The following is a 12946-nucleotide window of genomic DNA, read 5'->3' as shown; positions in this document are numbered from 1 at the left end:
CATATAAGGCACTGTATGAGGGTCTTTGGGAAATGCCAGGGATGGGAAGCATGCTCTTGACTCTTGAAGAGCATCTAACCTTGCTGAAGGAACTTCTGGATTGTTTTCTTATAGATGGTCATCTGAGTTGGAGATGAGCTGACTAGAATATCTTAAGAAAGATGGTTTGCAAAAAGTGGCATGCGGTTTCTGCATATCTCTGGAGGGTTTCTTGGAACAAATTCAGAGGAAGCAAGACTAGAACATCTTTAAGGCAAAAACACCAGAGAAATGGTTAGGAAGAGTAGCTCAAAAACTGCCGAGCTCATCTTGGCAAGCCTCTTAGAGAGAGGTTTTTTTCTTTCTTTCTTTTTTTTTTTTTTTTCCTGAGTCCCTTAATTGCAGTTCTGCTTCATTATGGATATTAATGATCCAGCATTTCTAACTGTTAGGAAATGAACTGAGCTGGAATTATGGTCCATAAGCATGATACATTTTTAAATAGATTCAAATGATAATTAGGATATGCATGCATATTGGGGTCTGAGACGAAAGGCAAGCCTTTCAGCTTTACTGAATTAGCTGAAATTAAACCTGGAGTTTGCCAGGCAGCTTATCTCCCTCACTCTTCCAGGCTGTCATAACCACGCCAGCTGCACTAGGTGTCACTGTGTGAACTTCTACTGAATGAAAGATGAAAAAGAAAAGAGAAGAAAGGTGAGCATATTTTAATCTGGTGACACTGTTTTATATTCAGCATTCCTCTTCCCATTTATTTTTTTCTAGCATTGGTTATTTTTAAGACTATGGAACACATGCATATATACATTTTTGAATGACTAGGTTGTCAACTAAGACTTTTTCTGACTTTGGGTATTACTGCTCCTTTAGGATAGCTAAAAGGAGCTCTGTTTGCCACATATGTTCAGGAGCCTCATAGCAAAAGACGTGAAATTTTCTTCTTTAAAAATTAAGCCTCAAATGCCTTGTCCTGAGTTTTATGGTATTATTTACACAAAACTTGATCTTAAGGGCATTTCCCTCCTTTTAGAGGAAAGGAAAAGGATGGTAGTGAAAAGGATAGTTAAAGAACAGGAGAGCAGTGATATAATGAATAAAAAATATTTTGACTTTTAAATTCCTCAAATGAAAACTCATTTTGAAGTATTTATTTCAGTTGCAAATTTTCTTTTCCTCCATCCCATTCCATGCTAACATAGTTGAAAATCTTACAGTCCTGTGGCTGTGGTCTGATATTTGTAACATTCAATGTAATTTTTACCCCAGTGCCTGACCTCAAATAGGAGAGACCCTGAGTCTACGCAGTAATCCTATAATTGGGAGATACATTTGGGTCAGTGTAACGACTAGTACCACACTTGCATTATATGAAGGCTGTGGACAATTCAGATGTGGTGTTACTGAACAAGAAACACAGACACACCCCCTCGACACACCATAAATCATTGTTGTCCCTTAAGACTGTACAATTTTGCCTTTGCCTAAAAGCCTGGAATCTCTGTTAAGTAACTCAGTAGCATCTTCTCTTAAAAATATATGGCCCATAATCAATTAGGGCCTGGAGAGACTGTTGCTTTATATTTTGTGCTATGCCTGCAGCATTTTGTAGTACCAGTAAATATTTTATAACAACAGCTGCATGCCAGCTATATAGTATGTGTCATAGATAACCTTTATTTTCAGGCAAATGATGGCTCTACACTCAGTTTTTTGATACCTGTGGCTTGTGTATTCTTTATTTCTATAAAAATTGTGATACTTGGGGGTCTTCAACCTTTTTCTGAGTCAAGTGATCTCCTTTAGAGCTCATCAGTACATGTGTGATACACAGCTGCCGAGTTAGCAGGCAGGTATTGGAAACAGAAGTCAAGCTTTAATTTAGAGGATACTGTTGGTGGCTTTTATAGTAGTAATAATAATAAACATGTAACTAGAATTACCTATATACTGTTCTGTGCACTTTCTATATGTTGACTCATTAATCCTCACAGCAAACCACTGAAGAGGGGGAACTAATGTTATCCCCATTTTGCAATAGGTTACTTTTCTATGTCACGTGTCATGCAACAGGTAGGTGGCAGAGCTGAGGATTTAAATTCAAACAGCCTGGTTCCAGCAACCAGAAAAACGGAACTGAAATCACCATTTTATGAAATTCTTCCTCCGGCCCCCAGAGGTATCTTAGGTGCTGGGCATCTTCTGATATAACCTGTCTGGGGTTCAAGATCCTGCCAGTTGAAAGGACTGGGATGGCTAGATTACCTCTTAGAGCCTACCTCTCCAGAATCCTATGATTCCGTAGTCTGCAAGAGGTGTCCTAGAGAGCATCCAATGGAACATCCTAGATGTGGATTGGAATCTGGGTACGGGGGGCGGGGGGGGGCAGGAAGGGAGAGCATCCAAGCCGTCCTCTTGGGTGTCTGGAAATATAGTAATGCCACTCAGGGAAACAGGAAAGTCAAAGTCTGGCAAGATTCTGTTTGATTTTTAAGTAAGTTTAGTTTTTGGTGGTGGAGAAACACCCCAGTTGGTTCTTGAGGCAATGGTAATATGGTCCCAGAACAGCTTGAACCCTTGAACTTACAGACTTGTACGTTCACCCTGGCCTACAGACCACATGCATCAGAATCACTTGGGTGCTTGTAAGACGGATTCCTGGATTCCTCTTCAGATATACTGAACTAGAAACTGTCATGGGACCCAGGAATCTGCATTTACCAGGCTTTCTAGGAGATACTTGTGTGTCACTGGATGAGAACGTGAGGGGCAGCAGTTGGTGATGTCATTTCAAGAGGCACAAAAGTCAGGAGTTCTGAGAGGGGGAAGCAGGATCCAAACTCCCACTTGAGGAAGGCCAGAGGGGTGGAGTGTGGGAAAAGGGAAGGGCGGTGTATAGAGATGGGAGGGGGCAGGACTGGGTAAGGAAGAAAAGGACAAGCCCTGTCACTTGACTTTGAGAACAGAGAACTATTTGCATTGAAGGATGAAGACAATGGAAGTCACATTTAGAGACTTAGGAGTGAGTAGGTGGTGGACCCTGGAAATGAGGATTGAAATAAGATGGTAGGATGAAGGGACACCATCCAAAGAGATGGCTTGTCAAGATAAGGAGAAATGGTGTTGTTCAGAAAGCCCTTTAGAGTCACTGTTTTGTTTGTTTGTTTTTGCCTTACTTTTTAGGGCTGCACCTGTGGCATATGGAGGGTATGAGGCTAGGGGTCTGAATCTGAGCTGTAGCCACTGGCCTACAACACAGCCATAGCAACATGGGATCCGAGCCACATCTACGACCTACACCATAGCTCGTGGCAATGCTGGATCCTTAACCCACTGAGTGAGGCCAGGGATAGAACCCGCAACCTCATGGTTCCTAGTCGGATTCGTTAACCACTGCGCCACGACGGGAACTCCTTTTCTTTTGATTATATTATCTTCTATTATGGTCTATCCCAAGAGATTTATTTATTTATTTATTTATTTATTTATTTATTTATTTATTATTCATGGTTACTAGTCGGATTCGTTTCCACTGCACCACAATGGGAACTCTTAGACTCACATTTTTAAGGAAGTAGATGCCACATTGGGCCCTGTAAGGTAGCGCTGAGGGCAGGGACCCTCTCCCATGTTGTCTTTTCAGTAGAATTACTGTGGGGCAGAGATGAGGGAATTGTTCTTTGTTACCTTTAATTCTTCACTGATGAATGATAGAAACTGACCTCAAGGACATGAGATATTACCACTTATTCCAGTGGTGTTCATGGGAGCTAAAAAATGGGTCCCTAAAGAGAGCCATATCCTCATTTCCAGATTTCTGGAGCCTGTAAATGTGGCCGTACATGTCCCCAAACCAACTAACCAACCACCCACAGCCCCACAAAAACAAAAAAAGAAAAAAGGTCTTTACAGATCTGATTCACTGAGGATCTTGAGCTGGGAGGGTATCCTGTATTATCTAGGTGGGACCTACATGCAATTGTACGCTGGTTAAAATAAGAGACCAGGGGTGATTGAACACGCAGAGTAGAGGAGGTGGTGGTGTGAGACTGGGGTGGTGTGGCCTCAAGGAATCCCAGCCCGGAAGCTTCAAGAGGCAAGAAACAGAGTTTCCCCTCGAGCCTCTGGAGGGAAGCAGGACCCTGCTGACACCTTGATTTTTCCCTGTGAAAATGACTTAGGACTTGTGCCCTCCAGAATTGTGAGGAAAGAAATGTATGTTGTTTAAAGCCACCAAGTTGGTGGAAATTTGTTACAGCAGCCACAGGAAGCGAACAGTGTCCCAGTTGGGGAGGGATAACACAGTGGGCAAAGAAAGGCTTCTATTTTATGTCCCCAGCTCAGCCCCACCTTTATTTCTAGATGGCTTAACAATAACATCCTTGACAAAGGCGCTTTTAAGTGTTCCATCTCTCCCTGTCTCCTTGACAGTTTAGAAGGAATGAAAGCACTTTGCTTTCCCCACAGTGACTAATGGGGCTTGCTGTGCTATTAGAGCAGTGTTTTACTGTACTTTTTTTTTTTTTTTGGGAGTAAATTGTGGCACTCATTACTGTAATACTTGAACAAATTTAAACAACGAACTCACACTCCTCTTTTCTTCCTTTCTCCCTGTGTGACTAACTGTAGATACGGCATAATGAAACCAAATAAACTCCATGAAGTGTGTAATACCTACTTAATTCTGTCCCTGTTCTCTAAATCAAGAACTTCTCTTTTCTTTTGGACTAGAGTCAGGCCTTCCGTACACACAGTAATATCCATTGGTCCACTTTTAGTTACTTGGAGTTAATACAGATGGAACGCAAGTCTAGTTAGATTGTCTGAGCACCTAGTGATTAAGGGAAACAATCTTTATGGTAGTATAAAGATGAGAAGTAGAATTTATAATGCACCCTGATAGCAGTGATGGGTCTCTGCCTTCTTGGAAAGTTTACTCTGAGAGGGAAACAAAGAACCACCAAAGTGATGAGAGAGAGAAATGTATACATACACAAACATGCACTTGGAGAAAATTAAAAAGACAACAAATGATACTCAGTTTTTTCCCTTAGGCCACTTGCCATTAAGTGGCAAACTCATTGTCATTAGTGGTAAGAACAATTTGGATTGACTGTCAACTGGTTTAAAAATCTCAAGTTTGTTTTTAAAGAGATTGATGTCTCTCACTTTGTTAGTACAAACACTACTCTCTTGCAGTAGATGAAGGATGGTACAATACTTTATGGGCCGTATTTTCTCCATTACGTATGAGACTTGAAGGAGAAAAAAAAATGAGTGAAAATAACGCTGAATAATATTTAGTCGTTTCAAACTCAGTATCATTCAGATCAAATTAACTATTCTTAGAGATTAATAGCCCTACTCTAAAAAATTTTTTAACCAATGATCTTAACTTGATATTTTTGCATTTCTCTTTGGTCTCATTCTTTCTTTTATAATGCTATTTTATTTTATCCCTGGCCCAAGCCCAATTGGACTGAAGTCTTGACTATATTTTATGCAAGCCTATTCTTACAAGCTTACCCGTCTGATTTTAATGGTTGGGAAGGCTGGAATTATGAGTTAGGAAGAAGGAGCTGACTGTCTGAGTATTCATGCATTCAGCCCTGAACCCTTTTAAATTTACTCATCACTATTCAGAAAGCATAATTCATGTCTCCATCAAGAAAGCAATTGCTAGGATAAATTTTCCAAAAATGTGGGAGGAAAAAAAAAAAAACCCTAAAATGAATGTATGTCTCAGAACTCCATATGCTTAAATCACCAAGGCTCCATCTTTTTCTGATTACCTTTGTGTCCCCAAAGCCAAAGTAACTCGCCAAATAAAAATGGTCTTTAAGCTTTCTCAGTCTGATTCAGATGGCTCTTTCTCTTTTTGAATCTCTTAAGTGGTTCCTACAGATTTGCCGCATAAACTTATGACTTTTTTCCTTCCCTCCAGCTCCCTTCTGAGTGGAGCTGTGCAGTATATTCGCTGTGGTGATTGGACACCTGTAGCCTTCAGGTAGCTCTTTGATTATGATTTCAGGCTCTCAAACCAGAAATGCTCCCTGGCTGGGTTCACCCTTTCTACATAAACTATCCACTAACAATGAATGGAGACATAAGGTCATTGGTGCCCATTCTTCACGTGGTATGTGCAGGTTAAAAGTAGCAGATCCAGGTAGGTAACCAATAATGATGAGGTGCCATAAATGTAAGAAAGATCCATCCATGAAGAAGAATATTAGAGGAGAGCCTAAATGAGCATATTTTCACCCAGTGTGAAATGAAGAATTACTACATGAAGGAACGGACTGCCTTATGTGTTAAGAGACCACCAAGCCTTAACGTTTGTGGACCCAGAGCAAGAGGGTCCCTTCCCTTCCCACTTCGGATGCCCTCTCAAACCCTGAGCTGCTTTGTGTGCTGGCTGAGGGACACCCTGGCCCACAGTTGCAGTCGTCAAGCCCCCTTTCATTCTTCCAACCCAAACAGCTGCTCTTTGGCCAGTCCTGCATTGGCCAGTGCATCAAGTACGGCCACGTGAAAAAGCCCTCACAAGCCCCACAGGCAAGTGAGGGTCTTCTAGGCAGAGATTTCTAGGCTCCGGAGTAGGAAGGAGGAGGAAGGGGGCAGGCCTCAGGTGGGCTGTCCTTTCGGACCCACAGTCTGTTTTCCTTGAAGGGATGTTACAGCTGAAAGCCTGCAGATCAGGGGCCTCTAAGAATCAGGGCTTGGGGCAGGGGCCCCGAATCCCTGAGCGACAGTACTAGAAATATAACTTTTTTCTGAACTAAGTTAGAGATCTTATTTCCTTTCTTCTTTCATTCTCTTTCTTTTTTTCTTGTATATTTCCTACCAACATTTATTTATTTTTTTTAAAATTTATTTTTTATTGAAGTATCATTGATGTGCAATGTTGTATTAGCTTCAGCAAGGTGACTGTTATACATACATATATATCTATTTTTTTCAGATTCTTTTCCCTCACAGGTTATTAAAAATACCAAGTGCAGTTAGTTCCCTGTACTAAACATGAGAGAGGTAGTTGCTTTATAATGTAACTCCTCTCTTTCGCTTCTTTTTATTGTCCTTCCTTCTTCTTCCTCCTTTCTTGCTTACTCTGTCCTTATTCTTTAGTGCCCTTTCTTCATCTTCCTTCCTTGAGTATTTAGTGGTTTCTTATTCTAGAATCCTGCAGTTGGGATGAGTATAGAGGGTTTAGCTTGAGCTCTTTCTCACCAACATGTATCTCTAGAGTTTTCATGTTCAGTCAGCAGCCCAGGTGAACCAGGTAACAGAAGGAAGTCAGCTGGTGCAGTTTGGAGACATTTTTCCAGTGTGCCCTGTAAGACATTTCCTTTGGTCTTTAGTTTCCAAGTTGGATGAACCTAGGCTCTCCCATCTGCCATGCTGCCTTTTGATATTAATAAACTTCCTGTTTATTGGCTCAGGCTCCAACGGCACAGAATCTGCCTGACAGCATGTACATGCTGGGCCTATGCCTTTTCAAGGGATAGAAGATTTAAAATGTGTGGTAGTAAAAAGGTATAGCCTTTGACTTTATTGTGATCGGGAAGGTGATAAGGAGCAGGCAAAATATCTGTAGCACAAAATAATAAAAGATTTAATTTCGAAATACTGTCAGTATGGGATTAAATCATGAGGTGAGGTAAGGTCAGGACATATTGGGAGAAGCAGAAAAAAACCCCAGCAAACCATAGACATTGTATATTTTGTTTTGTTTCCTCATTAGCTAAGAAATATAAAGAAACATTGTAACATTTAGACATTATGTTATTCAAACTTTATAGAGCTGTGATAACAGAGTACCCACCAACCAAACATGGCTATTGAGTCCTTGAAATATAGCTGGTCTGAATTGAGATTTTCTGTTAAGTATAAAAATCACACTGGGAGTTCCCACTGTGGTGCAGTGGGTTAAGAATCTGACTGCAGTGGTTCTGGTCGCTCCAGAGTTGTGGGTTTTATCCCTGCCCTGGCAGAGTGGGTTAAGGGTCCAGCGTTGCCGTAGCTGTGGTGTAGGTCACAATGGTGACTTGTATTTTGACCCCTCAGGAACTTGACGTGCTGTGAGTGCAGCGATTAAAACACACACACACACACACACACACACACACGCTAAACTTTGGAGACTTAGTTTAAAAAAAAAGGGCAAAAAAATCTCATTAATTTTATAGTGTTTCATCTTGAAATACTAGTATTTTAGATATACTGAATGAAATAAAATGTAGCTAATATTAATTTCACTTGATTCCTTGATTCCTTAAATTTAAAAGCACATATATACCTCACATTTTCTTTTTCTTGGACTGTGGTGGTGGAGATGGTTCTAAAAGTTGCAAGATGATACCTGTCACATGATAGATACATATACACACATATACACATACAGTTAAAATTTTGGGAAAGAGCGCAGAGTTTGAGTGAGGTGGTTTGAGTGTTTGCCCCACAAATTGCAGTCTCTGTGGAGGAAGGATAATTGAATGACTTGTCTGTCTCATTTCCAGATCTTTGTGAGAGAAGATCCATCTTGTCCTCCTCTTAGTTCCAAGGTCAGCCCTTCATGGAAAATTCCCTTTGCACTCCAGCTAAGTGGCTAAATGCTGCCTTTGCTCTATTCTCCATCATTCTTCTACATTTTTATTTTGGTAACACTTACCATTACCAGCAATTATCTTGATTATGGTAATCATTTTCAAAAGGTATACATGATTCATCACATTGGACACCTTAAATATGCATGTATATAGCTATCAGGTCCTCTGCCTATTTTTTAACCAATTACTTTGTTAAGTGCTATAAGTTTGCATGAGTTCCTTATATATTTTAGATATCAACCCCTTATCAGAGTGATAATCAGTTTAGATACTGCTGTTGTCCTCATGGGGCTTATGTTCTAGCAGGGGAGAGAGAAAATAAACTAGAAAACAAACAAGATAATTTGCATAATGCATAATCCTAATTTGTCAGTTATATTTCAATAGAGCTAAATAATTTTTTTTTTGTCTTTTTGCCTTTTCTAGGGCCGCTCCCGTGGCATATGGAGGTTCCCAGGCTAGGGGTCTAATCAGAGCTGTAGCCGCCTGCCTACGCCAGAGCTACAGCAACACGAGATCCAAGCCGAGTCTGGAACTACACCATAGCTCATGGCAACGCCGGATCTTTAACCCACTGAGCAAGGCCAGGGATCGAACCTGCAACCTCATGGTTCCTAGTCAGATTCGTTAACCACTGCGCCAGGACGGGAACTCCATGAATAAAATTTTTAAGATATGGGAAATGCTTATAGTGTAATGCTGAAATAGAAAAGAAAGGGTATAGACTCTATGAAATGCAATCCCAGTATTGCAACAGAAAGTCTAAGTTTAGAAAATGTTAGAAATAGGAACATTAAAATATTAGTAAAAATTGTTATTCTGTGCGAATAAATAGATTATTGCTATATCCCCAGTGCCTGACCTTGACAGTGACCATGGGGGCGGAGCGGGTAGTGATGTCACTGAGTAAGTGCCTATTGGTTGATTTTCCAACTACCTGTGCATTAGGTTGTGGCTAGATGTGCTGATGCAACCAAATTCAGAACTCAGTTGAAGTTTTAATGTGTTAACTTATCCAGTGCTTATGAGATTTGCATATTTAAAATCCGGGCTTATAATATGTCTAATAACTCGACTCAAGTTTTAGGACTGTCTTGGCTCTGTCTATGGCGTTGGGCAAATTAGTGAAAGTTTTGGGTTTAATTTCCTCTCTCAGATGAGGGATTCGAATTAGATGGTTGTTCAGAGTCTCCAGCTCTGAAATGCCACATGACAAATTTCCTCAGAAGGCTGGGTTTCACTTTAGCTTCTACCTGCCTGAGTCTTTCTCATCTACTGTCACAAGAGAAGGCAGAGCCCTGAGAATAAGTGGTGCGGGAGGGGAGGGTTAATCCTTGGGATAATGGAAGGGCCGATTGCGGTGGGGTGGGGGCGGGGGTCATCCAGAGAAAGAGCTTGAAGCTTCGGGATGCTGTGTGTCAGAGCGGAGTTCTGAAGAGGGGCTCTGCTGTCTTCCATTTTATATTTATGAAGTAACTGTGTGTGTCTGTGGTTTCTTCCCTCTTGCTTCTATTATACGTTTTTCTATTTTACATTTTCTTTTTGTATACAGAGGCAGAATAAGACAGATTAGGAGTAACCTTTTGCTTTGGACAGTGAACTAAACGGATCATGGCAGGAAATGCATGAAAGACATTTAGGAAGAGAAAAATAGAAAAGAGGTTCAAGGATTAAAGTGACAGGTCCTTGAGATTCACCAAGAAGTGCTGTTCAGCTTCAAAGATGACGGCATTAGTGCGAAGGATGCGTACAAGAGTCTTTTGAAAAGGACAATTTCTCTCAAAATGTGTGGAGATAAATTTCTCTATAGCCCTGAACTTTTGGCACCAGGTGGCCTTCTCAGTATTTCAATTTATTTTTATAGACACTTCCTGATGAAGACCTATTCGCTTTTCTTCATTGTTTATAATGGGTCGTTCAAATATCCGAATGCACAGTGACCAGGCATCTGAATCAGCAATACTCTCAATAATTCTTAAATAAACTCGGCTGATAGGCCGCGTAAGCCATTAAAAAAAGAGGGTTTCCTTGGTTTGGAGGAGATGGGATGGGGGTGGGGGGAGTCGCTTCTATTTGGTAAAGTGTCAGAGGAAGGCCAGTGGGTGGTTGAGAGGCTAGATAGCTAGGAAGGGAAGAGATAAAACTTTTCAAGACCTTCATTTATCTTGTTTTTCAGTGTTAGAGTTCTTGAAGAGTTCAGGTATAATCACAGCCTTCTGTTGCAACAGGAAGCACCATCTGCTGAAGCATTCTGTAAGCAATATAACATCTCTCCAGAGAGAGTTTAGCATTCAATTCACAAAGAAGGATGGCAGAGACTTGTAAACAAAAGGAAACAACTGAAGCAGTGAAGAATGGGCTGTGCTCTAAAACATTCAATATGTTTCTTTATAGCCGAGAAACCCCGTAATGCTACAAAACCCTGGCAGAATTCTCTGATGTATTAATTGTTTTGTCTGGGCGTTGTTTTGTTTTTGTTTTCATTTTAAACTCCAGGCTTTGAAACTGCCTCTTTGAAACTGCTATTCCTGGTTTTTGTTTTTGTTGTGATTTTTGTTTTTGTTGTCTTTCGTGATAAGCCGTTTTTCATGGATCAGCTGGGTCATGAGTTACTGGTGAAATTTAAGAAACATAATTTAAAACTGTTTATGAATGATGTACTTTGTATATAGCTCAATGTTTAGGGAAGAAAAACGAATGGCACATCAAAGGCTGGCAACATTGGGCACTGTAATATGAAATGGGGTCTTGGAGAGGAACTTTCCTATTTAATGCTTTGCAGTTTTGTTGTAGGGGAAATAGCAGACAGTCTCCAAATTTCTTTTAGAAGCCAAATTAATAGAAAACACTGAATTGTACCCTAAAGAATAGTCCTGTAGAAACGAATCTGCATGGTTAAAATATCAAATGGCTAAGAAAAGTGGCCTTAGTTTTTTTATACTGCAGTTTGTCTCTGATAATAAATGTGAATGGGGAGTGAAATTGCTTATACTGTAGAGAAAAGACATCAACCAGAATAGGAGCCCAAAAATTGTGTGAATGAATGAATGATTTGAGGGCAAATTTTTACTAATCAAGGCCCTCCTCATTGAGCCCCTTCTTTCATTAGATGCACAGACCTGGAAGATTTTGGCATTTAGTTGCAGATTTCTCCCAAATATTCAATATCTTATTTTATGGCTTAATTGGCTTAGGACAATTTATAAGCATTGGCTTTGATTTAAAACCTTCACCTCAGAACCCAGACTGTAAATGTCATGAATTGTAAAAATACAGGGGAAAAAAACCCCAAAAAAACCAAACCCTTACGTACCCCCCTCCTCAAAACAAAAGTATAATTCTTCTTGCTATATCATTTATATAAATTAATGATATTTTGTGTGTTTATGCAAGGCATACATGCACTACACCTCAGTAATTGTTTTATCTGATGGTCTTTATTACCTTGTAGAAATTATATTGTTATAATTAAAACAAGTTTCATTATTTTCCACTTCTACTCCCATGTAATAGATCAGTACCGTTTTGCAGTGGGTCATTAGGCAATACAGATTGGATTGTTTTCCCCTAGATTTGTTCGTTGACTGCTTTTAGAAGAATGAATCACCTGTTTTATAGCTTCCCTTGTAACTGCTACCTTCCACTTGGAAGGAAATCTTTACATTTTAGAATCACAGAACGTTTGGGAAGGACCCCATACAACAACCCCCTCCTAGTCTCAATAAAGGAAAATGAGTGACACTGTTTACAGAGGCCAGGGAAGCATTCTATTGGCTATTTTAGTTGGTTAATAGAGCATTTTAAATGGTTTATCTTTTCAACAACCTTGTGATATGACTGCTGTTAGAGACAGCTTGAGCTTGTTGCAAAATCTACTTTCTATCCTGCCTGATGGCTCCATTTGTTCCTTGTCTCCCCTCTGTAGGAGCATGATCTTAAAACTTCTTGTCTGTGTGCAGGCAGGTTTGTCATGTGGTATAGAGCAGAGCAGGGTTTAGGCATTCCTTGGTTCCTGTAATGACATTAGGAAATATCACACACACCCAGGCACATGTATACATTATCCCATGATGTGAACATATAACTTTATTGACGTATAGCATGTTTCATCATATTATCCAGTGAGCATTAAAAATCAAGTTCCCATTTTTTAGAAATTTAAAAATACCTCATATATGTAATGTACATATCATATATGTATCTTCTTAATTCATTCATCCGTCGATGGACATTTAGGCTGTTTCTATGTCCTGGCTGTCGTGAATACTGCTTCTGTGAACATATGGGTGCTTGTATCTTTTTTTTCTTCCCTAGCTTTTTGAATTATAGTTTTGTCCCAATAT

At 40.1% G+C, this 12946-nt stretch overlaps 1 long non-coding RNA gene across 1 annotated transcript in view; it reads left to right on the top strand.

Annotated features, from left to right (window-relative positions):
- The first annotated feature begins 611 nt into the window (after positions 1 to 611).
- The window catches only part of LOC110255755 (uncharacterized), a 170157-nt gene continuing 157822 nt past the window's right edge, over positions 612 to 12946 (top strand). The window contains exon 1 of the long non-coding RNA XR_002336548.2: positions 612 to 696. This is a non-coding gene — a long non-coding RNA (uncharacterized LOC110255755). The remainder of the gene's footprint in view (positions 697 to 12946) is intronic.

This window comes from Sus scrofa, chromosome 1 (assembly GCF_054392235.1).
Source record: "Sus scrofa isolate SSC_HxYL_T2T_F1_AM1 chromosome 1, Sscrofa_HxYL_maternal_Yorkshire_Landrace_v2.0, whole genome shotgun sequence".
In the NCBI taxonomy this organism is placed as follows: Eukaryota; Metazoa; Chordata; class Mammalia; order Artiodactyla; family Suidae; genus Sus; species Sus scrofa.
This window is presented reverse-complemented; position numbering and strand designations above follow the sequence as displayed.